This window comes from Excalfactoria chinensis, chromosome 9, assembly GCF_039878825.1.
Source record: "Excalfactoria chinensis isolate bCotChi1 chromosome 9, bCotChi1.hap2, whole genome shotgun sequence".
NCBI classification, from domain to species: Eukaryota; Metazoa; Chordata; class Aves; order Galliformes; family Phasianidae; genus Excalfactoria; species Excalfactoria chinensis.
The window spans coordinates 4458308-4484410 of NC_092833.1; the positions used below are offsets into that span (position 1 = coordinate 4458308).

Sequence of the window (26103 nt, forward strand, 5' to 3'; positions counted from 1 at the left end):
AGCACACAGTTCCTCCTCTTTGCTTTGCTGAGACAAGAGCATGTGAAAGTTACCACATTTGAACACAACACAACTACCTCATTCTGCAGCCCCCACAACTCCTTGGCAGGGCACTCTATCATGGGAAGGGCCACTGCTATATTAAGATGATGCTGGTCCCAGCCCCGAAACCTCCCACAGCATCCCAAAAGCTTAGGCAGTCATTTTCCCACAGCTTCATCCTTGTCTGTATTCTACTTCAAGATTTCCTTCTACAAAAAACAACATGAAACAGACATAGTATAACCAAAGGTTTTTAACTCAAGTATTCTGACTGGTAGCAAGCACAAAGGTTTTAAATACTTGCGTTAAAAACAACACCCAGCCCTACACAACAGCCTCCACTTCCTCACCCTGGAGCACATGCTGAGCTTTAGTTAGTATGCTGGCAGGATTTCAGACGCCCCCATAATACGTCTCTCTCCTCTCACCAAAGCCCACTCCCTGGAGAACAATCCCTTCTCCCCTAAGGTGTCCCTCCTCCTGCTTCTCCCAAACTTCCTCATGTTCCCAGCCCTTACATCACTACCAACTGCTTGTCCCATTCACCATGACTTCCCACTCCTCAGAGAAGGCTTTAAATTATTTCCTTTGTTCTTCACCATCTTCAACACACCCTTTAATGACACAGGCAGATTTCTTAAAATCCTAGTTTGTCACGCTCGTCTGCCTACTCACCAGCAGACAAACACAGCTCCTAGGAAATGCGAACTTGGAAAGCCACGTGCACAGCTCTGCCCCACTTCTGACCAGGCTGCTCTGCAGCACTGCTGACCACACAGCTGCAGGACAGCATGTGCCAGGTGATAGAGAGCAGAGCAATGGCCGCAAGGTGCTGTAGGTGGCAGAGAAGCAGAACAACCCCTCTGGCATCAGCACTCATCAGTGCTGGCTGAAAACACAATCTCTTTAACAGAAAGAATGGACAAATGCAAGCAGTCCAAATGTGCATTTGCACACTACAGACAAACTCACGAAGCTAAGCTCCTTTGGAGTGGTGCTGCAGATCCTGGGTGCCTGCCTACCTCTCTCAGAGGGGATTCCCACCTGCCTCCAATTTTTTGTTCCAAGATGGAAGGAGGTAGTTTCTATCTTGGCCAAACTGGCAGATTCCACTTAAGAATGAGAACAAAAAACCTTCAGGATTTTGTTGAATCCAATTAGTGAGAAGCAACTTGTACATCTGATTCTTGTTAAGTGCCTTTTGAGTTCTCCCCAGAAAACCATTGAAACTAAGTGGCTGTGACATTTGATCTTTATAGTGAAGGTGTAGGGTTAAATTTGCGTGTTCTGCTAACCTTTCATCTCCTGATGATTACATACCTTCTTTAGATACCAAAATGAAGACCTTGAGTTCTCATCAGACCCCTGTACTCTATCATATTCAGGAACAATCCCACTACACAGACTCTGATGTTGGTATCTTCACTGAACAAAGCAAGCGTCAGTCCTGAGGTTTTCTGCAAGCTTACTGCCAGCTGTAATAGTACAGAGTAACTCAAAGGTATATTATGCATAGCTTGGCTTTGCTCAGCAGTTCTGGAGCTGACAGTGATGTGCAGCTCCTTGGACTGTGTGTGGCACTCCAGCACCTGCAATGCAAAATGCTGTAAGGAAATGTGCTGATAGGATCTTCCAGCTGGGAGAAGGAAGGCCAGAAGGGAATTAAAATGAGAGTGGTGAACTTCTCCTTAGTTAAATCTTAAACCTGACTCAGGGATGATATTTGAAGTATGAAGAGCATATTAAGAGTTTTATGTAATTCCATATTGTTTACAAATGGTTAATCCTGCAGAAGGACTTTAGTAACTGTGAAGTCAGAAATGAATTTGTAACTTCCATAGCTCGTCCTACCAGAGCACCACAGAGATGAGAATAAAGGAAGAGTTTCTGCTTCCACAAATACAGAAATATTTATAACTGATCTACCAATATTATTTCCTGAGAGGAATATGCATCTGCCAGCATCACTGCACAGTAACTATCCTAGAGATTCACACTGGGTGGCATCTATGTCATACAGCAGATTTGGTTTTTTCCCAGAGGTCATCTAAATACCTACAGATGCACCCATCAACTGCTGTAATACTGCTGTGAAGCAGCGTCAGGGCTTTCCCACACAGGAGTGGGGGAACACCATGCCCAAGTCCCACGTGACACCTCCCTGCCAGCTGGGACAGAGTTTCTCTGAAAGCCTCTCAGTTCTGTCACCACAGCTCACTGCCAACCTCTCAACACGCTCCAAGAAGGAAGTGTCAAATCACACTTCAGAAAATCTATCACAAATAAAAAACCCCATGAAAAGAGTATTCTGGCATTCTTTTACCTTGGTACAGAGAGAACTACGAGACAATCACTTGATTCCAGCAGTAGCTGAATCGTGAGCTGCAATTTTCAGGTATTACTTGACGTGATATTCTGCGCTGCAGCAGCACGTCCATTGTAACTGCACACGTTTTTCTACTTGTGAAGGAGAACCTCCACAGAAAGCAGAAGTGGGTTAGAAAGTATTCAGCTGTGACACCTCAATCTCTCATTCAGAAAGCACACATTAAAATGATGACTTAAAGAATATTTAGTGTACAAACCAGGACTATGAAAGCTAGAAAAGCATAAAATTACAAATTTTGGCTGAATTTCAGTGAAATGTTATATTAAGCCTCCAAGGAAAGAGGAGAAAGCCATACATATATGCAAAATGACAGTCCTTAAGCTGTAAGTTCTATTACAGATATACCAGTAACTCACCTCTGTCAGCAGCTCCCATAAACTAAGATTTCAATCCAGGAGTAGTTATAACAGTTAACAATGAGTTAAAACAACACATATTACTGCAGAAATAAACCAGGGCTGCTATCCTCCCACTGCTAAATCTAAGATTTAATCAAATGAATCTGGCCAAAACCTCTAGTGTTTTGGTGTGTTTTTTTTTCTTTGCATACTACTCTTCCTAAATCTCATACACACATCCAAAGAAGCATGGGCAACTTGGAAACGTGGGAAGTAATTCACATCCTCTGTCCCAGTCTTCAAGAAACCTTCACAAACTCTTAAGCAGTGCCTACTGCTGGTGCTGCTCTCAAGTAACTGGAGATGTCAGAATATTTGCAGACCATTATAATGTAGACAGGAAGCCAAAAGAAAAGCAAACAACCCACCTACCAATACTGAGTAATCCTGGAAAGAAAGAAGAACAATGCTCAGACCTGCATAGATAAAGGCATATTTCCATCATGCCAGATTTTGGAGTGCCACTAAAAAAAAAAACACAAACAACACCAGATTCTGAGTCTGGTAATGAAAGAGCAAGAACGGAAGACTTGGGCCTAAGCATAGGTGCATTCTCTTCTCACCCATCTCTTCAGGCTGAAACCCCTCAGACATTACATCCCAGTTCTGCTCCAGGATGCAAAGCTACATGAGCTGTAAGTTGCATGCAGGACAGCTCAGGCTAATTGCTATAATGGATCTTTGCTGGCTAAAGCACTCACTGTGAATTCATTCATGCAAGACCAATTTCAACATTAGTTTTTTGTTTAAAAAAAAAAAAAAATCCTTTCTAGGTTAATGGAGACTTCTGCAAAGCAAAAGAACAGGCAATGGCCACGTGTCGACCAATAAAGAATCGCTGAATGTCAGGGGGGAAGATCAGTCCTCTTAGAAAAGCATCGCTTACCCCTGACAAGTGTCTTCAGCGGCCACCAGGAGTCAGGACAGCCATGACAAATCTAACGAGTCTGCTCACAGCTGCAGAAGTACCACCTCACATGGAACTGCTTTACCTCGAAGAGAAATTACTCACTGCATCTCAGTCTTACAATCATTCCAGCCAGCAGAAGAACTCATCAGCTCCAATAAGGGTTTCCTGGGAGCCTGCACTGGAGTTTGTCCAGGAAAACATTTGTGATCATCAAGTTGTGCAAGAACTGTAGGCTTCCACCCAAAAAACAGGAAGAAATCTAGATAGAGGTCAAGGAACAGGACAGGAAAAAAAATCCTTGTTCAGTACCTCCTTTAGTCAAGGCTACCTGTGTACTAAGCTGTTTGCTCCATCAGTGCAGAAGTGCTGTTTCTCTGGCAGCCCGACTCCCAGTCTATCTGCAAAGACAGTTGCATCACTTCTTTAAGCCTGTACTGGTCAGCCACCCAGGAGAAGGGCCTGGGAAAGGCTCTGGTGAGAAGCTCTGAACTAGAAGATACAGAATAACTTCAGAATGTAAAGTGCAGAAATGATTAAAACCTGCACTTTTTTTTCCTTAATGTGACTGCTGGGTTTCATTACCCTGAGCATCTCCCATGTCATGTGAGAATCTCTTTGCCTGGGAATAATGAGGCTGTATGGGGCAAGCCACCAGAGCACAACTGCTGATGAGGCGATTAATCAGAGCACAGCTTTTTTCCTTCCCCCTGCAGCCTCTTAACTTCTTTTCCCAGAAACTCAGCACTGCTACCTAAGCCCATATTAACTTGTCAAAGCTCACGATCATCTGTTGCAATCCCGCCAACTACATGGGTAGCAGCTAGAAAATCTTAATACAAATTTTCCTCCGCTGCTCAAATATAAGACATTCATTACCTTTATGAAAGTGCCTTTTCCTGTCCTCAAGGGAGATAATCCCTCGTGACCATTCAAATACATGCGGAAGTTTTACAGACATCCATTTGTGACAAGAGTGAACTAATAAAAATATTCTGTTCTTTTTATGGCAAATACTTCTGAACACTGAAATATCTAACACTGACCCAGGCTTGGCAAAAATGAAATCATACCATCTGCACTGCTATATTTCTGTGCAAATGCCATTTGAATTGAAAAGTCTTGTTGGTTCACGAATGTTGCCTGCCCTTCCAAGTGACTGTGCTGTACCCACTGTATCTTCCACAGCCATATTCCCAGCAAGAAGTAATCTGGAATATTAATTTCACTATTACAATACAGTTTCAGGCATTTGCATAGGACTAGACAGGCTTTAACACAGATTTAAGAGGATTTTATTTCTATTAGATGAGAGCACCTGCTGTAACGGTAGCCTAAATGCAGCTCAGTTATGGAGTCTTAGCAAATCATACCTTGCCAGCGAAACTGGTGTCCAAATACTGGGCAATGCTACTAAATGAATCTGTTTTACCTCATCACGTAATTAAGGAAATGGAACAAGAGATTTTTCTGATGGTGATAATTTGCTCAACCACAACCTCACTGTGTCATAAAGCCACGTGCTACATCATACATTGCAACTTGCAGATGGGCTGCTGCCTTCCAAAGGCACAAGTTGTACTAAAGCAGCACAGCCTCTTTAAAGACTTCTCTACTCATAGACCTTGAAAGACAAGTGAGGTATTTAAAATCCCACTACTGGTTTAGAAAAGGGTTTAATCACTAAAAACAGGACGGATCTGAATTGCATTTTACTAACATAAAGGTCTGTGGTTTTTTTTTTCCTGTTAGCAATGCAAGCCCAACAAATCTGACCTCCTGAGACAAAATCCACCATTTTGAGCTTCGTCATCAAATCTGACTCAAAAAAGAATTCTCATCAGAGCTGCTCAAGTACAACCAATTTGGAATGCACTCCTGGTGAAGCAGACAGGATAGTAGGAAGAACAGTTATATTTCTGCCCTCTGAGACAGAGCCCAGCATGCACAGAATGACAGCACAGTATTTGCAAGCTCAGTTTCAGTCTAGATGATCTTATCTCCATCATCCTATCCCCATAAATCTGGGTTATCGTCGTATAGAGTACCTGTTTGAAAATCTTATTCAATGCCTTAAGAGTATAAATTAGTATCAAATTCAAGTTCCAGATGCATACTTGTTTGGTTTTTTTAGTAAGCCTTTTGTTTTTAAGCAGTACAGCTGGCACAGTTCTGTCTCTCAGCTCAACCACCAGAATTGGTAGCATCCACTCTGGTCTCAGGGTCTTGGTATCATCAGTTATACTACATATCCCTGCCTTCAAACTTCATGTTGAACATCGATGCAAGACTTCAGGATTTTAACAAAGATGTGGGAGGAGTGAAAATAAATAAATAAATAAATTCACCTCTATATTTTACCTCCATCATTTAATTCATTTTCTGATTTTACCACACTTAAGTCTGATACTAAACAAAAACAAACCATTCCATCAGAAGTTTTATTCAATAAGTTCAGGTTTGAGTTTTTTGTTTTTGGGTTGGTTTTTTTTTTCCATTTTCACTAGAATCTTCCTAAGCGAGATTTTAGTGAACACAGAAATACTCTCATTGATTTCTCTCTGCTTTGCAGTTTTCTTACACCCTGTGAGAAGGCTCAGGAGAAAGCCCTCTGTGTCTTTATTTTTTCAGCTTGTGTCATGACAGCTTGAAGGGAAAAAAAAATATCCCAGTTCCCCCTCCAGTGAGGAAATAAAATAAACAGCTCACCAGAGCACCAAAGCAAGAGCTGAGATTAAATGCCAGCACTTTGCACCTCTGTTTTGTCCTCCTAAAGCCACAAAGACACCAAGATTTTCTAAATCAGCAGAGGTACTTCCATGGCAGAGGGGAAGGGGGTAAATATTATCACTGACATCCAGGGAAACAGATCCACAAAGACTTCTTTTGAAAGATCCCTCACTAAACTCCAAAAGAAGCGTTGACAGCCTGCATCACTAAAAACTCAAAGGGCACTTATGAAAAAAGAGCCAGCTTCGGTATCTAAATACACCGCAACAGCAGTTGGTCTTGTTTACAGAGAAAACATGATTTCCTATCACTTGACTTGTCCCTCTCTTCCTTTCTGAAAGCAAGCAGTGGAGTGCACACCCCATGTATGGCATCAGCCAAAGCCCAAGAAAACTTAGGACTCAAGGCAGCCTCCAATTCCTCAAGATAAAATGCTTGCAGTTCTACCTACCGTGGAGTTTCAAAGCTAGACAAGAAGCAGCAATATTGGTACAATTATAAACAACACTACTCTTTCACTTTATAATTTACTGAGTGCTAGTACTTTCCTCTTGTTTTCCTTGTACAAAGAGAAGTTTATGACCAGCTGAGCAACAAAGACAAGTTTGAACTACATGCGCTAATAAATCATGTGCCAGGACCAGACAGAGAAAAATTAGGAAGAATACTGAAGTCATTTGTGAGTTACACCTAAGGTCCACAACCTACTCAAAAGGTTTTTGACCTCACAGCACATGCATTTGTTTTCAAAGCTGGCCACAACAGCAACAAAAGGGGAGGTAAGAAGGGAGAATGTGAGCTGCTGCAGGTCCCATTTCACAGGAACCCACAGACTCTATGGATACCCATGGTGGGGATCAATGAATCTGTATTGTTTTTTGTCTACTAAAAAAAGCCTATAAAACAGATCCTTGTTTTCTGTATATTATTTCTATTACAGAAAAAATCCTGTTAAGACTAAATTCAATTTTTTATTAAAAAGAAGTGACCCTTCTGGATTACAAGATTGGTGTGACTGAAATCAGCATTTGAATATAATCTAAATTGATATAGTGTATTTGGTCCCCACATTTCTTTTGCTGCAGTCATTTCCATCTGTCACATCAGTGCTGCATTTGACCTTGGATACTGCAGATTTGGAATACATTTTTAAGGCTCTCCCTCTGGCCATCCGGCCATAACTGGAAAATGTTATTGGTTTTTTTTATGGTCTCTTGTCCTATGCAAGACGAAGAAAATGGACCCAATAGTTCCACAAACACAGCAAATCAAACAGTAGAAGGTTCCACTGAAGCCCACAGAAGACAAAAGTAACAATCCACCTGTAACTGAAAACATTTCCCTTAGCTGTCACAGGAGTCAAAGAGATATAACTGGTTTGCATTTGTCACACACCAGTTTGTAGTCACAAGAAGTGGAAAGTAAATGTATGCCAACACCTATCTGAACAGCGTTCATTCAGATATCACTACCCAATTCCTCCACTGTTATTGCACTCAATTACTGCTTTCCCATTCTTAATATAGGTTTCCTTTTGCAACGACTTACTTTTTTCCCCACTAACTTAAGACATTATGAACAAAGAGGTTTGCTGGACTTTTGGCCCAAACACTCCTTTTGTTTAAGTTTTATTGAAGAGAGAAAAGTGTTGGGATTTAAGGCAAAAAAGAAAAACAAAGGAAAAGAATATCCCTGTTGCTGAAGTGATCTTTGCTCCCTGCAGGAAAGATTGTGAGAAAAGGCAATGCAACATGCTTGCTTTCTTTAAAGCAAAGATAGAGTTTATAGGAGAAAAGTAAGTTCCCTTGCCTTTACTCATTTCTTGACTGGGGTCTGTTTTTCTGAAGCCAGCAAGAGATAAGTCCATATTTCCAGTAGTAGAGTTGATCTTGCATACAATTTCAGTGTATTTTTGATATCTTAGCACTGGATCTTGCTGATATTAAGAACACAAGAGCCCCATAGTATGGAAAGCTGAAGACACAAAAATCAGGAGTTTCTGTATTTACCACTCAGAGGGGCCGGCCATTTCAAGGCTGCCAATACCTCACTTTTGTGCTTCAAGAGACAAAATGAAAATCCTGTTATATTGTTAAAACACAGATACCTATTAGCCAAAATCACCAGCTTAAAATATCCCTCCACCAGGTAATTCTGTCAGCACCTGAAGCACCCTCATGTTGGGTTAAGGAATACTCCTGCTAGTATTACCTGGCTAATATTTGCCATGAATTCATAATTGGATAGTCTCAAAACAGCTCTTTTAAGGCAGGAAGGAATCATGACTTATAAAAACGTATTCTCTGCTGTCAGGCATCTGAGTCTGGTGATTGCTCCTTTTATCTCTGTTTCTTACTGACTTATATCCTAGCTAAGTCACTTATATGATTTTCTTACAAATGCAAAACACAGCGAGGGCCTAGAATCCAAGACTTGCTTTTATTGCCTGTCCTTTATTGTTGAGTTTGAGAGATAAAATAAAAGGGAGCAAGTTCAACAGAGCCATGAGGGAAAGAAAGACATCAGTTACACAGATTACATCACTGGCTGATTTCATCTTCCCAAAACCAGAATATATTCTATTGAGTTTGATGTGCCAGGACCAGAAATTGGGAAACATATCAAGACAAATATTTTAAAAAGCAAGTACGCATTGTTGCTCTGAGATAGGATTGTTTAAAATATAAACAGCTAAGCAAATAGGAAACATATTGCCTGAAATACATGCAATGCAACACACGGTAACCAGCGCAAGTGAAAAAAAAATCAAGCAGCCGGGTTCTTGCTTGGATCTTGTTAGCTCAGCTACTTTGGCATAGAATCATAGAACCATTGGCATCACACAGCTATGCCCTTGACATGAGCCAAAGATTTGACCCAGATGCGAGTACAGATAAGGGATGATTTATCTTAAGCAGTATGGAAGCCCACCATGCCAGTAAAACTCCTTGTCTGCATTCACCAATTCTTTTGCCCTGCTCCCTTCCCGACAAAGCTTCCTCAACTCCAGCTGAAACAGACTGTGATCCACAGCACAACCACTCATCCAGCCAGAGCCAATAGGAGTTTCTGTATATCCATACATTATCCCTGATTTAATGCAACTGACACTCCTGAGTCATTTGTTCCAGGGGAGCAGTAAAGCTTTACAGAGCTGAAAGAAGGCTAAAGGTATGCAGCTCTTCATTCTCCCTTTCTCCAGGATGCAGCACTTGTTCATTCCTTGTGTCACTGAAAATCTCTGCCAGAAAACAGTTCCTGTGGGATCTGTAAGTTAATGCATCGGACACAGAGAAGTTAGTGGGGAAAATTATTGGTTCCTCTGCACTGCGCCTCCCCTGACCTATGGCCAGTGGGCTGGGCACACCACAGAACAACTTCACACCTGAGTAACAGCGTTCAGATCTGACCTAGCTAGATCTGCACAAGAAGCCCAAGACAATAGCTGCTAATAAGATCACCCTGCTCTACCTGCATGCTGCCTGTCGCTGTAGCTGCTTCCACTTGCTGTGCTGAAAGGACAGTCCTGCCAGTGTGCCTAACTCAGGTTAGCTCAGCAGCAAAGATTTATTTCCATGCATACCAAAATCACCTCAAGAAAAGAACAAAGCTACTCTAAACAAGCACTGTACTATATGTGCAGTAAAGAAGGTTCACAGATGTACACCAATAAGTTGTTCTGATTTAGATGGTGCTATAAAGAAGGCAGAATAAAGTAAAAGATGAGGCTGTAACCCCCTTGGGTAGCTGAGATGTGTGAAAAACCAGCATCCAACATAAATAAAAGCGGCCAGTTCAAAGGAGACATGGTGCTTATTTGTGGAAGAAAACAGAAGCTGTAGCCCACAACTGAACTTGTAAGTTCACAGTGGTGATGGATTGATGAGAATTTTTCAGGGTTAATAAGGGCAGGCCTCTGTGGGCCAATAAACTTCTCTCATCTTGTATACATTCTCCTGGTATGTAAACTAACAACACTAGACAGTCAAAGCAGAGGGAAAAAAAAACAACACGTGATGAGGCTCATTGGCTCCTCAGTATGTTGCTTCCCCTTGTGACGCTGATGTGATGAGCTGTGGACTCTGTAGTAAAGCCTGTATGTAAAACACTGGAGGGCAACACACTTAGTTCTGACCTGATGATGAAAGACAAGAAGCAGAAGTTGAAATTAAAAGTAAGGAAACAAATACAAAAGCCTGAGGTCTTCACCTTCCTCCCTTCTTTTCTCAGTAATGAAAAAACAAAAGTTGAAAAGAACATGACATCATTCAAAGAAATGAGTAATCAAACCAATCCAAGACTAATCAAACATCCCAAAATTCAGACCTAGCAAAAGGAAGCAGATCTTTACATTCTCCTGGGAAGCTGGTCATCAATAACTGTGAAAAGAAGACTAAGGCAAGCAGCCTGCAGTTATGGGAAAACCAGCAGAAGACACGCACCTTCTGGCACAGAGAGGGAAAGAGCAGGTAGAAAAAAAGTACTGAAGTTTCTCAATTAAAAAGAGGGAATAGCAAGTAATAAAAGTCAGCTAAATGTTTGGATGATGAAAAACTTGACCCCTGACTGATTTGTAAGGAAAGGGGCACTGAATGTGGTTCTTCAGTGGCAGAATTTGCCCCTAGATAGAAGTCTGAAGCCCCTGTCAGAGTAAAGAATACTTTCATAACTGAAACCAACTGCAAGTAAGTGTAACATAAATGGGCTAACCAGATACATGGCTCACAGCAAATGTGAAACAAGAAGGATTTCCAGGGGTCCATCCCCAGCTCCAGTCTACCCAGAGACCTATCTCAGCTGTGGTTAACATGCTCCAGAGAAGATGCTGCTGAAAGCCTCCTCTGTTAGCTGAACTCTCTCGCAGATTGGGAACATTATCAGAACACAGTTTTTTCTATTAAATTCAGAGCATAAGTTTTACCTTGTAAGGAGCCTACAACTTCAAAATGTAATCCAGTTGCCTGATCAGCTGTATTTAAAACACTTAGCATGGTAACAGAAAGCCCTTCTAAAGTCATTAAAAAACACGCTGTGAAAAAGAGATTCAGTAACCACACTTTCACACTTGATTCCAATTTTCTGTAACAAGGAAAGTGTTCTTGGAAATATGATTCTTATTGTTACTTAATGTTGATGAGTTACTCAACCAAAACTAATTAGCTTGAGAATGGAAAAGTTGTACACCTGAGTTAGGCACAATCACTAAAAGAAACACTGCTGTAGGTCACCCCTTCTCAGTGGGGAACTCATAGAAAAGGCAGATATTCTACTTTTGGAGTCTATAAGAATGAATTCTGTGTCCTACTGCACATTTACCTTCTCACTTTCTAATAACAGAATGAGGAGCGTAGCTGCAGTGATTTTAAAAGGATAACCAGGTGGGTGAAAGAACCATTTCTCATTTTCAGAAGAGTCTACAAAATGTTTATGAAACATAGGTAGCTTCAAGAGGACTTTAATTGGCCCAAGTACTGCAAGAATGATATATTCAAGGGATTTACACTACCAAGTAGGAACAATCAAAGCCATCTGCTTTGGCTTTGATCACACCACAGACTGGATTGTGAACAAAACTAGTCCTAAGATCAAGCTACCCTCAGTATGCCAAATTACATGGGAGGAGGAGTAGAACTAGCCAACAGCTATTAGATACTTAGCAAACTACCTTCCCATATTTAGAGTGCTTCATCAGTCCTCAAGAACTCAAACAGATGCAAACCAGTGTCACAGATCTCAAAAGAAAAATTAAATATAGTTCTTAATTCCCCAGGTAATCACTACATTGATTTGGTTTAGCGTATAAAAGATTATATTATGACTGTGAAGTCATTGTAGAAGAGCAGATTATTTTTCTGTTCCATATTGCTTATTTTATCCATGTGTAGACTTCATCTTTATCAGGCTGATAAAACAACATACAGATATGTCACAGATCTAATTAGTGGGCAGAGATCCCAGAAGAAGATTTATCAGTCTTATGTGCTTTTAAAAGTTAGTTTATATACTCAGAAGCACTCCCCATTTAACTTCATTAACCACAGAAGGTGCCTAAATAAGGCTAGCATTGCCTAGACTCCTAAATGCAAAGCAGGCAGTCTCATCCTAACTGACTGAAGGGGAGGAGGATGAAAAAAACAACATGTTCTCACTGGTACAGTGGCAAAACTATATGAAGAATCCAGAAGCTATAGATCAGTTATACGCAAGGCAGGCAGGTCATTTCCTCCATAGCCCCACCAACAGGGAGATGCTCTAACTCAGAACTGTTTGCGTGTTAAGTCATGACAGAAACTACAAGGAGACGTTTTATAAATGACAAAGCTTGCTACAAAGGCAACAACTCGCAGTCTAACCCCATCCAGGGACATCTAAACCCTAGAGGGAGATGCAACTTGAGAAATTCTGAGTCAAACTATTGTTGCATTTTTTCCGGCCCCAAGTTTTCCACTTGTGGGTTTTCCATTTTTCAACAGGTTTAAAAGGTATTGTTTTCATAGCAACTTGGTGCAAGAAGAAAGGAAGAAAATAAAATTTACCAGCTCTCGCCAGAAAGAAAAAAAAAGAGGAAAAAAAAAAAAGAGGAGAATAAACTCCCAAAAAAATCTGAACAAGCTCAGCTAAATTTATAATAGTTGAATAGACACTGAATCACCCAGAATCTCCCATTGTTAATCAAAATACTGTTTTCCCATAACAACCATAAGAGATAGCTGAAGCCATGGATCCATCTCTATAAATCCACATTTCAATGTGAAGTATCAAAGCAGTACAAGGAAGCAGTGAACAGAAATTAAGTATCTGAGATTGGCACGCCATCCAGCAATAACAAGTAACATAGGAACTCCAGCTCTTAAACATTCAAGGAAGGTAAAATCCAAGTGGACAAAACTGATGATGAACAGACATCATGGAAACAAGTCCAGATGCATTATGGAGCAGTGGGGTAGAAGCAGAGAAAGAGGTGTACATATCTGCCTGGCATTAGGGTTAGAGGAATTTGGAGACTACTGGAAAACTCTGAGGTATCAGAGCCAAGCACAGAATGAAATGGAGAAATTTAACTCAAGAAGTTCAAACAAACAAAGCACAGACTCTTATAGATTTCATTTGGCCAAGTGCAGAAAAAAACACCATGAAATTAATTTGTTCTACACTGGGTGGTACCAAATCCCCAGAGCTCTAAGCACTTTCTGACCAGTATCTCTGGAAGCTATAGACATTCAGCACACAGTTGGCTGACAGGTGTCCCAGTCACTGACCAAAAGAAGATTTTCAGACCTTTGTTAGAAAAAATGAAAGAAAATAATTGGGTCAGGAGAGGGAGGAGAAAAACAAAAAAACAAAAACCAAGAACAATTCCATTCTAGCAATGGAGAAAGATGATCCAGACACAAGAATAAAAGATCACATTTTCTTTTGCAAGAAATTCTGGGAAAAAAAAAAGTCACAAAAACATTCTAATGTCTTCATTTTTCTTTCCCCAAAGGCCACACACAGTTTAGGGTACTCATCCCTATATAAAATAAGTTAAAATAATGGAAGTAAAGGAAGCTTCTTACAAGTGCGCATATGGAACACTGGCTGGTGTAAACCAATGAAGGAACAGCAGCTCCCAGAAAAAAGAGAGCAATTGACATGTGTGGAACTGGATGTGAGACCCCAACTAAAACAGTGATAACTCATACCTCTAAAAAACTGATTTTAGAAAAAGTCCTGTAGTAGACATTATAAATAATGGCATTTGGGGCCTACATGGATACAAATGCAATGGTCAGAAACAGATCTGGCACAGACAAAAGGCTCATGGATCAAATTCCTCCCTTGGTCACACACTGCTAGTTGAGATGATGAATGTTCAGGATTCAGAACCCCCCATGCTGCCTGACACATCTAATCCTACATCTTGTCCCTCTGAGAAGTGCCACACACTTCAGAAGCACAAAAGTGCACAATTTCTACCAGTTGCTACATAAACAAATCAGACAGCAAAGACCCCTCCTGAGCTCACCTCATCTATGCCACTAGAAATGCTGAATGTTCAAGTCAGAAGTGGAAACTGCTGAAAAACATCTGAATGTACCTCAGATCTTAAAGGCACTCAGCAACCACATAACACCCCCCCTCGCCCCCCACGCTCCCCTTCAGATTATAAATACAGAGTAATTTTTCTAAACAAACAGCAAGCAGAACCCAACCAACATTCAGAATGGACTTCCCAATTTCTTATTCATCTAGATCAGTGCTGGCGTCATGCCCTGCAAAAATAGATAACTGCCAAGTAATAGTCTTGATGATCCTGGTATATCTTTTCTTTTCCCCCCCCTCCCAGAAGTTATCACTAAGAATTTGTCCTGAAGCATTCCAAGGCTGCAGTAAGGTACTTGAGCACACACACAAAAAAAAGCACACAGTAATGAAGTCTTGAGTCTTTTTTGGGTTTTTTGTTTGTTTGTTTTTGTTTTTTAAAAGGCAGGACACCCAGACTTTTATGAAATGAGAACTCGGGAAACAGCAATTGGTTCCAGGGTACTGCCATTCAGCTCATAAGACTTAAGTGGGTGCAAACACAGCTCCTGTTGTCTTCCAAAATCAGGAAGAGCTGGGAACTACCACTGCACACATCACAAGCCTTGTTAGCATTAGGGCATCAAGTTGCCTAATATTCAGATAATTTTCTGTCCATGAGAGATCACTCCACAGACTTCAGTACCAGTAACTGACAATATACATTCCCAAAAGTCAGAGCAGAAACAGGCCCAGTAGACTGATTACATCCAGTTGGTAAACTTGAAGATCTGGAACTAGTGAAGAAATGAGGATTTTGCCAGTATTTAAGCTTTGGCACAGCAGTTTGGCAACTTGCAGCTTAAACCCTTGACAGCAGGCAAGAACTGCCAATAGAACAGCCACAGTCATCTCACTTTGCACAGGGCTGCACCATCTGCATTAGTCTTTGGGGGAGGCACTGAGGGGAGTTAAACAGGTGATGGGAGACCAGGATAACCAAGTCCAGCTTCAACCTTGAAATGCTTGAAAGTGACAGTAAGAGTTGAGACTGCTGCAGTACAGATACAACAGTGCTGTAGTGCAGTGACAGGCATGAGGGACAGATATTTTAATCCATAGCTAATTTTCATGTGTACTATATGATGTACAACCTAAATGAATAGATATTCTCACCACACAGAAAGGACATTAATAAACATAGCAGTGGAATATTCACAAAGCATCAGGGCCCCAGGCAAGGCACACATGAATGGCAGACTCATAGGCTTAGCTTCCTGATATATCCAATTGCCAGCCCAGATCCAGGAGATATAAATGTGAAAATGAAGATGCACCCTTACACTTGTAAAACATGAGTTGCAATAGCCACTGTATAACACAAGAGGACAACTATCCAAAAAAGCTTCCATTCCAGCTTGTGCTTTATTGAGACAAACAGGTAAAGGAAGCCTAGTACTGGATCAAATCAATTCTGGACCTCAACCACAAACACACAGAATCATGACAAATGCACAGGGAAGCCATAACAGACTGTTATCAGCCGCCACACAGATAAGCAATGTGTTGAGACCTCTGTCCTTTCTGCAAAGCAGAAGGCCTGAAGCCACTCAAGCCTGAGAAGAGAACTTACTAGGAGAATTGTGAAGGCACAGACATGAATAGTTTGTCACAGACAGAAGAAGGGCAGAAAGGTAACGGTCCCACCACATCAGAACTGTAGAATTTTAACCATGCGTCATGCCAGGTCAAGCACAAGTGAAAGGCTTCCAATGCTTAAGGGACATCTTTTATTTTAAGATTTTAATAGTGGCTGAGGACGTGCTCTGAAGTGTTGCAATCTTTATGCCTTCTCCCAGTTTGATTGTATCATCACTAAGATTACAAGTAATACCTGTGACGTGCCTTCCCATTTACCCTGTAAAACCTTAGCTATTGAATTCTTTTAAACAAAAAAGATGTGTATGTTTTTTCCTCTATTACACACCTGTAATTCAGACCTAGCACAAGATTTTCATGATCATTTTTACTCACAAGCTTAAAACACTGACCACACTCCAAACAACTCCTCAGTGCTTCACGTGGCAGGGTCTTTTAATATGAAGTGCATTTCATTTTGCTCAGTCAGTTTCAAGAATGAGGATTTTAGGAAGCTTGGAAGCAAAAGAATCTCAGGGCATCCAAGGACCCTGGGGTGGTGATATGCATTGCTTTTAAATTAATTCACATAGATATAGAATAACTACACATAAAGAAGCTGACAGTGTATCACAAAGCAGGATGCAGTTCATCTTTAGAGCACCATATTAATTGTAAAAACATGGAAACAGTCAAAACGTGGATGCAGAATTTTAGTGAAATAAACCCATATGTGCTCACTAGAAGGAATACATTGAAGTTTAGGCCTCACCTAGAGATAAAAACCAGGAGTTTTTGTGTGCTCCTCATTTAGGGTCACTGAGAGAGAAATGCTTCCCTGTGGGTGGGAGCTGCAGCCCCTGCAGGAAGCCCTTCCCTCACACCAGTTTATCTGCTTGGTGCCTTAAGTTGGTGGCTGTGAGTTGCCTCCCCTGCTAAGCTTCAAGGACCAACAGCCTCTTAGCTGAGCACCCAGGAAAAGCCAGGGAAAAGAAAATTGTTGTATATCCACCACACACAACAAGACCTAAGCTCTATACACACACAAGGATTCAGGATCAAAGCATGCAGAAAACTAGAAAAAGGGTTGTTGTTCTTTTTAGGTTTTGTTTGTTTGTTTGTTTTCCTAAGAGACAAAAAGCTGAGGTGACTTGAGAGGATAACAGATAAATACCGACCTGTTGGGTTATGATTCCAAAACTAGAACAAAACATCACAACAGAGTTTGGCAGCAGTTTTGTTTAAACTATCCCAAAATGAGAACTGTCATTTTTGAGTGCTTCTGCAAGAGCCAGGAACCCTGCCAGGCTGCTAACAGCACACACTGTGAGGTCAGCTTGTGCTCCCTCCCCTGAGCCCATCAGGATTAACACTGATAAGCAAACATGCGAGAACCCAAGAGAAGCTCTGACAGTATCACTCCACAGCAACTAACTCATTCCCTCAAAACACAATAGCTTAAATCAATCAGCAAACACCAAGGAGATGGAGGAAAGGAAACCTAGAAGTTAGCCCAATATTTCTGGCCATATATACGAAATATAGCCACATGGTACTGTCTAAAAAAGTCATTTATGTCATTATCTAATGATTCTGCACATCCAAAAGTTTCACAGACTTCATTAAGAAAAAGTTCCGCTGGAAATACATTCTACTACACTTAAAGGGATGGGGAGAGGATGGTTTCAGTACTGTGTCAAGAAGGCATACATACTCATATAAAAACAAAGAAACCTCAAAAAACACTGTGGGTTGTATTGGCTTGTCAAGGTCACCAAGGACCACACCACTTCAGGCTTTGCTGAATCAGTGACAGCATTCAGTACATTAGGAAGCTGGGTTCTGTTTCAGCAGCCCATTACCCCTATCATCGTGCCCTTTCCAAATCCCACACATGTATCTGTCTATAAAATGCTCTGCACTCGACGATCTTGTAACGGCATGAGACCCTGGTGCTCATACCATATATTAAATACAGGTTTAGAAGTGTTAACACATGGGAACATCTTGGGGAACTGAAGGACAAAGTGATCACTATAAGCTTTTGATTTTGGTGCCAACAGAACTGCAGCCAATATTAGCCCTCATCAGGACCAAAGCATTGCACTTGCTAACAAAAAGCTTTGCTAAGGACAGAAAAGGAGACAGATACCCAGGTGCAGCATACAGGGCCTGACCACAGGCTTCAAACCTATTCAGGAAAATTACAACTATTTTTTGGATTACTGAACATTCATTGGATATCTTCTGATTTATGCAAGAATACTTAGCTATATAACAGCACTTGTCAGAATCTTTTATCTTTGTGTTAATTTTATGACCACTTCAGCTCTCCTTCTGCCTGTGGGATGAAAGCAAATCGATAGAGGGGAGGGGTCACTGCCAAAGGCCATCTATATTTAATGCAGTTTCACGTGCTGGGTCACACAGCATTCCTAGACTGAAAAGAAGGCTCTGTTGCTAGGACTTTAAAAAACAAAAAAAAACAAGCTGAAGGGAGCATACAGTCACACTACCAGCAGCTGTCAATCAGCGGCTGAGGCTTCCAATTTGTTCAGAATAACCAGAGAAGTTGGAGGGCTTTCTCCAAGTGTGCCATGCTGTTAAGAGAAGAAAAGTCTTCGGAGAGTTCACATTCATTTCATTAGACACAAGCCCACAGAATTTGCTCATTCCCAGTAGCATGATCTCTGTTAATTCACTGAGCTTACATGGCAAAGGGGTTGCTATTAAACATCCCACACCAAAAGGACAAAAAAAAAAAAAAAAAAACAGCCTATTTTAGCTGCTTACTCTAAGTTTGTACTACATACTGCTGCACTAATTGAGGTTCCAAGTTAGGGAAGCACGCTTGCTCAAGAAAACATTGCAGCATATGTTTAATTTTAAGCATGTGCTTTCTACTCCCCACTGCACTCATACACATGGCTGACGAAAGACTTCAGTATACACTGGTGTGCTCCTCTGAACCCAGGCCAGAGGATACTTGAACAACTCCATAAAGTCTTTTTAGATGGTCCTCTGATGAGAGAAAGATTTTCTTTCAACATAACATGCTTTGTCTACACATGCAAGTTTGTCACAGACATCGAGAGGTTGCAGCATCTGTCATGCAAGGAATAAGAGACTCTTGTATGCTAAAAGATGTACTCACATACACATATAAAACTAGATAAATTAAGGTGCATCAGCATGGGATTGATGAGACAGTCCCTCTCTCAGACTAGGCTGACTGAGCTGCAGCATCAGCTCACAAAGGGTAAAAGGAAACTGCAACACATCTGTATGTCAGCAGAGTCTCCAGTAGAATATCTCAATCTCCAAGCGGAGTTCAAAGTGGAGAACTCATTTAAATAAATAAATAAAGCTGCAGTGGATTAGAGGAACACTGCAAATAAATAGTAAGTAAATAAAAGGTAGCGGAGCTAAAATAAAATCTATGGCCTGCTTTGGTTAGCACACTTTTCACTAGCAATGAGGAAAGAAGCTTCTTGTTCCTAGTAAGATCAACAGAAGAATAGTGTTAACTCAGAGTATCAGTAAGTAGAGAGAGAAATGGCTATACAAAACAATATTTAATGAATCCTTGTCTTCTTACAGTCCTAAATCTTTTAAAGATCACAGGCATGCAGAATCGAGTCCTGCAGATGCAAACAGCACTTACCAGGACTGCTGTTGTTAAACACACACTGTACCTAAGCGTGGAGCAGGCTGGATGCTCCACAGGTACAATTCACAGCACATCATAAACAGTGATTCTGGCTCTCCTACTCCTCACATCCCACTTGTAGGAAGTCATAAGTAGCTATGAAGGAGATTAAGACAGTTACAGATCACAGACATCTGTGAGCTCCAGAAACACCACACAAATATTATTTTCACATAAGAAAAAAAAGAGATGGACAACTCATGTTGTACACAATACTTCAAATGCCTTGGCAATCCCACGTCTAGCATACGCATGTCTCTGCCTTTCCCTGTGCAGGCAGTTAATGCATCACGCTACAGAAATGAAAAACTACACTTCCTGTTTATGTTTTCTTCTGCTAGAGGAAAAATAAAATAAAATAATAAAAATAAAAACCATCCTTTACCACTCATTCTTTCTAGAATGAGTGTAGGTGTCCATTACAGGTCTTTCTTGTCCTTTCAAGTAGGCATTCAACACCCAAGGATGCACACAGGGCTAGCACCACACCTGCAGATCTAGAACTTAACTATCTAGGTTACTAATATGTTAGGAGTTGCAGACCAACCTACCTGAACCAAAGTTACAGAAACACTGTAGTGGCTGAGATTACACCTGACAGGCTGCAGTAATCAGGCTTCCCCTCTCATTTGTTACTAATAAGATGTCCTGGGCAGGGACAAGCAGGCTTTGACATACAGCAGAGAAGCCTAATAACGTTACCAACACACCCTGTGGCTAGTGTGGACAAAGAGACATTTTTTATTGCTGCATGGAGATAGGATTGGAAAAAGCCTCTTCTTGTTGGCATACACACACATGCACACACACACAGGCGCGCAATGTTCAAAACTGTTTGAAGAGCTTGTGGTCTTGTTGTTAAATGAGTTGTGAATGTTTCCAAAAAGCCTAACCGGCAGACAATGGCAGCACATTGCTAAAGAACATTAAAAGGGACTTCGGCTGATCTGATAATTGACGAATAAGACAAAAGCAGAAACAGCTTCCAGAAATGAAGACATTGGTTGGAGAGACGTTTCAAAGAAGTTAATCTTTAATTTTTAAAATGACATGCATACACTGCAAAGAACAAAAGAAAAGGAACTACAAGATACAAATAGGCCTTGCCATCAGAAGAACAGATCAGTGTTTTTGTGCACGTTCCGAGGACAGCCTCCCAGAACTCTCAAGTTTTAGATTAAGTCTTCCTACTCACTCAGATCCAGTACAAGACACCGAATTGAGAGTGATTTGTTTTTATAGAGTTTAAGCTCACAAGCATGATGTGAACACAGATGATGTGAACTTTCATTTTTTTTTTCTCTCCAAGCTTCCTGCATGGAGGAGCCAGAGCACGTATAATACCGTTCTTATGCAAACCAGTGTTTCGTCTGCAACTCCAGTCTTGTTCCTATAGTCAAAACCATTTAAATTAGAACTGGATTAATCCAGCAGAAATACATCTGTGAACATTTTTTGGCCTGTTAAAATGCTTACGTCCATGCACTTCCACATCAGTATTCTGCACGTATCCCACCCTCGCAGTTAGACAAAAGGAGCAGCCTCTGGCTCAGATGGCCCCGAGCAACAAATCCCTAAAGGCTGGGCAAGTACAACTGGAAGAAATAGTACCTTATTCTTATTATCTTCCTTTGGCACAGCTGTCAGAGACAGAGCACTACGGTCTGAGGCAACACGGCTATTTCTGCTAACGTTAGTTCACGCTGGTAAGTGGGAAACAACTTTTAGATGCAAAGAGGGTTATGCATAGCATCAGGCTCCCTCCTCCTGGCTCACACACAAGCACCAGAAACACTTAACACATCCCATCAGGAAACAGCAACATCTGATTGCCCAGACTGAGCTGAATGCATATACAAGAACTTGTCCTAAATATTGAAAGAATTAAAAATCTACACATCCTTGAAATACTCAAGAAGTAACCAGGAACACACTTACTGCCAAATTCTTGGCATTGTAATTCCACTAACAAAAGGAAAAGCTAATATATTTGTGAAAATTTGCTCTGCTTCATTTTAAAATGCACGTTAAGGAATATCAGAATCCACCTACCACCTGAAAATGATTACCGTGCTCCAATAGCCCTGCGAGCATCAAACACATCTGTAATGCAGATACACGTAATGTATCCAAGAGGTCTTATAACAAGAAGAGGCCAAACTGAGAGACCCTAGATAAGAGTAAGGACAAATGAAAATCTTAGAAGAATAGATGGCATCACAAACCCGTGTGCTATCACACACCAGTGCTTATTGCTGCATGAGACTTTCACAGTAAGCGCAGCCCTGTGTTCATGCCATGGTTCTGATAATACTTCATTAAGCGGAAAAATAAATCGGATGGAAAAAAATCTCACATATTCAGCACCGCCCCAAAAGAAGCTCATGCAACATTTTAGCAACTAAATATTGATTGCAGATACAGAGAGGCAGTTTCTCTGTTTGGTTTGCCATCAGCTGTAGTTATCATTCATTAGGACTGAAACATACATTTCAAATGAGAAACTGGCAAAACAATTACATCTCAGAGATGGAAAAGGAAACAACTCCAAAGTCACTGAATTCTACTTGGTGCATTTTAAAAACATTTTGCAGATGGTTTTTTTTATTTGCTTTATTTTTTCTCTTGTTTGGGTTTTTTGGGGGTTGGGCTTTGTTTTTGGTTTTTTGTTTGGGATCTTTCAGCACAGCATGTGAAATTAATTTTTGAGAGGAGGGAATGCAAGGGAAGCTTTATATATTTACATGTTAAAGAGTATTTGCTGGTCTAGGCATGACAAAAAATGTTCCTCTATTCCAAGGCGACACTTTCCAGGGACACCACACATCAATTTCCAGGTGCGAACAACTCAGAAGTGACAACGTGCCCCTGGTGCAGGTCCATGCGTACGCAGACTAATTCTCTATCTTAAGTAAACTGAGTCTTGATGTCGGATGGATTCCCATTCTTGTTCCACCAAACTGAAAGCAATGTTACAAATGGCCACTTTTTAATATTTAAGTTTCTCCAGTATTTAGAAAAACTACATTTTAGCAAATGAATTAAAGGTGAAAGGAAAAAAAAAATTGTTTTTTAATTACCTATTTCATAGAATCATAGAATCCTGAGAGTTGGAAGGAACCATCAAAGGTCAAAGCAATTTCAAGCAATGCTTTGACTTACTGAAAAGGGGACAGGCGAACAAGATAAGCACGTAGACCTTCACTTGAAATATAAGCAGCAGAGGCAGCCCAGTGCATCTTGCAGAGCAATTCAGTTTGAGAAGTTCAAAGAATACTTTCTTCTTCAAAGTCAAATTTCACCACCACCGGCCGGGCCATGTTCCACTTCTTTTGATTCCTGTCCTCGATGAACTCCTGGTAAGGATCTTTCTTTGAAATAGCTTTCTTCGAGCGTACATAACCAAAAAAGACAGTCAGTGCCAGGAAAGAGTAAAATAGCATGACAAAGAGGATGAAGAAATAGGCATTGTCATATGGTTTGTATTGTGGTTCTTTCTGTTCTGTAGCATTTTTCTTTGTGTCCAGGTTCCTTTCCAGAAGTTGCAGAACACATTGAGAGATGAGAGAAGCTAGAGCTGTTTGGTTCATGTTGGTGAATTAAAAAGCATACAAGAAAACACAGAGGAGAATGAGCACGTAGGGGCCCCAAGCGATGCTTCATTGAAGTGGGAATCTATCCACCAGCTTTTACAGGGCTTGGATCTGGCCTGCAATCATTTCCTCTTTTGGTAAGGAATGCTGTAAAGCACTTATTGGGTCTCAGTCATTTGATAATGAGGCATTTGGCTGATAAGCCTGCCTTGCCTATGAAGCGAAGTCTATTAATAATAACAATAATGGAACAATAACAAATCCTTAAGACACACATCTGCCAGGCAGTTTTAAATGTGTGATTTTTCTCCCCCTTCCTCACTATATTCGAGGAGCAGATCTGCTTCAGTCACTAAGTGAAAGGCGAAACACTCCAGCTGTGAGTAAACCAGCATTCAGGAGGACACCCAATATGTCATCTCAACCAGTTGCTACCTCCAAGCTAAGCATGAAGTCTTTTACATTCAGCTGAAATCAGGCCATTTCAAAGCCCAAGTGGGAATCTGAATAATTTAATTTAGCACTGGGAGTCTGGAGCTGCATGCTGCCATAAATATGGACCACACCAGAAATACAAAAGAATGATATCAAGACAGAAAGGAACAGCCTATAAAGTTGTTCTGGAAAATAAAAACCTCGACTGTCATTGACAAGCAGACTGCACTGAGTATTTTCAGGCAAAGTTAAGTCTTCTTCAGTGTGGTTTGACACAGGTCACATCTACTTGCACAATAACAGCAGAGCAGCGCTCTCTGGATTCCTGCTTCCTATTGTGTTTTACAGGCTAGGTCACTCCAAAGTAAATTGTTGTTTTACAAAGTAGTGAAACCTTATCTTGCTAGGAAAAAAAAGAAAAAAAAAAAAAGCCCGACCAGTCCTTACTGCCACAAACGACAATGCCAGCTGTTTCTTTCTGTGATCTGAATTCTGGGGAGTAAGCACCATGACTTTGAAGTGGAGAGCACATCACTGGACTAGCAGTTTGCCAACTCTGAACTGTTTCTTTAGGCCTGACCCCCTGAACTGATTGTATGATGACTAATTCACATGCTAAGATTGCAGTATATCGGTATCACTAAACAGCCTGCATTTGTCATTAAGGGTTTCTTGTAAAAAGAAAGATGAAAGTGAAGTCTGTAATCTTATATGAGCAGCAGACTATGGCATAAGTACATTTAGAATATGCCACTCCTGGAAAAAAAGCTCAGCTCCACATTTTAACTATTTGTTTTAAAATCAGAAAGAAAAAGAAAAGAAAAAAAATCCCCATAAAGAGCCATGCCAAATCCTGTTCTTGGTTACAGCTAAGTTATGGGAGAGATCTTACTCACCTACTCTCACATATGAACGTGAAGGACCTGGTAGCATTCAGAGGACACTGAAGAAACACTTCAACACTAGTTTAACTACTACTAAGATACATTTTCTAAACTAATATAAGACCTTCAGGGGAACCCAGTTCCCAGTTCATATTCACATAATTGGAAGAGGATTTTCATTCAGGCTTTGCAACTTTTCCAGAACTCTGCAGGTCCCTTTTGTTTGTTGTTTTTAAAGAACTTGCTTCAGTACAAGGAGCACAAGAGCCTCCATCAACTGCACACAAACTAATCCCTGCCAACTTCCTGTCTGCTTGAAACACTCACTCTCGCTGTTGGCCAGGTTTCTCAGGCATTCTAGTATTAGAAAGAAGTAAATAAACAAATAAGGCAGGGATAAGGGGACACGGGATATTACACTTCAGCAGAGAAATAAGCAACAGAAATCACACCTGTGAATTTGAAGCAGCAGTTTTGAGCACACCATTAGCAACCAGTGCTGTGCACACACTTTTCATGCTTCTTAAGAACACGGCACAAGGCTTTGTATTTACCTACTCTTATCTTCCAGAAAAAAACAAAAACAGATTCACACCAGTGACTCTGGAAGCTTAATTACAACATTAACAGGGCCACGCTTCTCAGTACATAACCTCTATCCCAGAGGAAGCTAACAAATTCAGAGCTCAGGTACAATAAACTCAGCTCTACATCTTCCTTTTCAGACACAGCATAAGATATCCAGATCAATCCCTCAAGAAGAGGGGGAACAAGCACCCTTTATCATGATTAATGCACCGTTTTACCAGTTTCCACAAGACAACTCACAGAGTAAATCTCCACATAAGGTAAGAAAAGATGGCACATAAAGGAAGCCTTGCAGCCTGAATGCTTACCACATTAGGAAAGGCTTAAAGACTCCACATATACAAAGTTAAAAACCAAGGCATATACATACCATAGAAGACAACCTCTTTCCCCCTCCACTCATGCTTCTGGTGAGACCACAGCCACGCTTCCCTCACTCTTAGGAAGCATTTTATACTGCAACATTGATTGGAGTGAGCAGATGGGAACAGTTTGCAAAAGGCTGATAGCAGTCAGTTGTGCTGCCCTGCTCTACCCTTCCTAAAGAGCTCTTGCCCAAACACACCTGTATCAAAAGCCTGATGATAATGTCCCACCCCAATTAACAGGAAATGTTCATTCAGCATTTTGCTCCTCTAATACAATCTATTTTTTATCCTAACTTAGGGTGTTCTGTCTGCTTTTCCACACTGAATTGAACAAATCAATGTTCTGTTAGGTTACACAAATGCTGCTTTAGAGTTGCTTTCTCTCCCCTTTCTTTTCACCCTCCCCCTAACAGCTAAA

General features: G+C 40.9%; 1 long non-coding RNA gene across 1 annotated transcript in view; it reads right to left on the reverse strand.

Annotated features, from left to right (window-relative positions):
* The window catches only part of LOC140255931 (uncharacterized), a 134354-nt gene extending 108624 nt beyond the window's left edge, over positions 1-25730 (reverse strand). The window contains exon 1 of the long non-coding RNA XR_011904615.1: positions 25688-25730. This is a non-coding gene — a long non-coding RNA (uncharacterized lncRNA). The remainder of the gene's footprint in view (positions 1-25687) is intronic.
* Positions 25731-26103: the final 373 nt, after the last annotated feature.